The following is a 1,787-nucleotide window of genomic DNA, read 5'->3' as shown; positions in this document are numbered from 1 at the left end:
CCGTGTACGGTAATGTCCTTTAGAGGGAGAATTCTGTTCCTAATTAAACATTTGTTTATACAGCAGCCAGGTGAACAATTTAGGACGAGGAAAACTTCATTTTCATGGTAAAGTTGTCACAATTGAGAGAATGCAGAAACTCTGTTACTCAAACTACCAGGGTCAAGTTGACCCTGACTTTGGCGCCTCTGGAAAAAGGCGGCAGAGATATTTGATTCTGATTGGTACGTTAAATGAGAGGGCGTGTTCCAACGCAAAATTTCATAGGTTTTAATATCGCCCGCATCGAATTTTAATCAGTCTAAGCTTTTCCTACTAGAGGAGACCCAAAGGTTACGACTCCGGGAATTTGCAAGAAATTCTCGTAAAAAGGAAACTGTTGTCCAAAAAGGGGACGATTGTCGAAAGGAACCGACGAACTAATCTACCGATTAGAGGGAGAAAACGTTGACAGCAAAGGTAGTGTGACAATTCCATGTAATTTGTTGATGCCATATATAATGCTTTGCTGAAGTTATTTATTTGTATCTGCATGAATCTTTTTTCTACATTCGTGTAATAATTTGCTTTATGAAGTATAACTGTGTTTAGTTTATGCATAGGAAGTTGTACATTAATCTTCTTTAGATAAGTTGAAGAATTGTTTGAATTTGTCGTCTTGTTTGCATAAGAATTATGTTCTAAGAATTTAATGTATTACATTAGTTAATATGATTACAAGAATCCGTGTGAATTCGCCGAATTTAGAAGATTTCACGTATGATTAAGAATAAGTGTGTATTGACGGAAATGATCTAGTAATTGATTGACGTGATGGATCCTATTTATTCGCTGTGTATGTGGTAATGTGTAAGGTCAAGGCGTAACGAATTAGCCATTTGACTAACTAGGGTCATTATAGGACATGTGGAGTCGATTGATAGCCTTAGCGTCTGTTTAGCACTGATAGTGAAATCTGATAACGAGGGAGAATAATGAAGAATTAACTGTTTCATAAATAACGGGAAATTTAGGTTGTCTCTATTTATATTTATTTAAAAGGGAGAAAATAGCTCCAGAGACGTATGGAGCGAATGAGTGACGTTATTCTGAGACCTATACGGAGAAGCATAGAGAAAGGTGCAGTGAGACATATAATCCTGTGACGCAACCCTGCGACGTATTAATTTCTGAAGAAGTATTTTGAGAGTGTCCTGAGACGGGTGGTAGAAAGTATCATCCCGAGATCCAAGGAAGCAAAAACAGACTGAGGACGAGCAGGTTATGAAACCGTACAAGACGTTGACTTCGATTGTTCACTCGATCTTATGATGAACTAAATCTATCAGTAACAGATCGACTATCTTATTTTAATCTATTTGCGTTTTTCTTTGTATTTCGGTGAAAGTTAAATTTCTAAAAGCAGAGTACATTCCTGATATAACGAATTTTCACAGTGTTTGTATGTAATTGATTAAATTGTTTGTTTACATGTACGGGGGCTCGTGTTGGTTTGTTCTATATACCTGCTCAGATCTCTATCTATTCCACCTATAAGTTTCACCACTTATATTTATATTTACTCGAACCGGGCAATAACATCGAGGGCGGTCAACCCCTAGATAACGAAAACCAAATACGGAGGGACATTCACTCCCCCCGTGTAACAAAAACATACATACATTCATACGCACATGCATACACACACACACACACACACACACACACACACACACACACACACACACGTATTCCTCATTGTGACAACCAATTCATTGAAATTACAGAACAGAAAACGATTCATACAA

General features: G+C 37.4%; 1 long non-coding RNA gene across 1 annotated transcript; it reads left to right on the top strand.

The window, feature by feature from the left end:
• Positions 1-256: 256 nt before the first annotated feature.
• LOC149776452 (uncharacterized) lies at positions 257-1,475 on the top strand. Its single transcript, XR_016416215.1, has 2 exons — positions 257-459; positions 1,042-1,475. It is a non-coding gene; the product is annotated as an uncharacterized LOC149776452 (long non-coding RNA).
• Positions 1,476-1,787: the final 312 nt, after the last annotated feature.

Source organism: Sinohyriopsis cumingii, chromosome 18, assembly GCF_028554795.1.
Source record: "Sinohyriopsis cumingii isolate HCF-2022 chromosome 18, ASM2855479v2, whole genome shotgun sequence".
Taxonomy (NCBI): domain Eukaryota; kingdom Metazoa; phylum Mollusca; class Bivalvia; order Unionida; family Unionidae; genus Sinohyriopsis; species Sinohyriopsis cumingii.
This window is presented reverse-complemented; position numbering and strand designations above follow the sequence as displayed.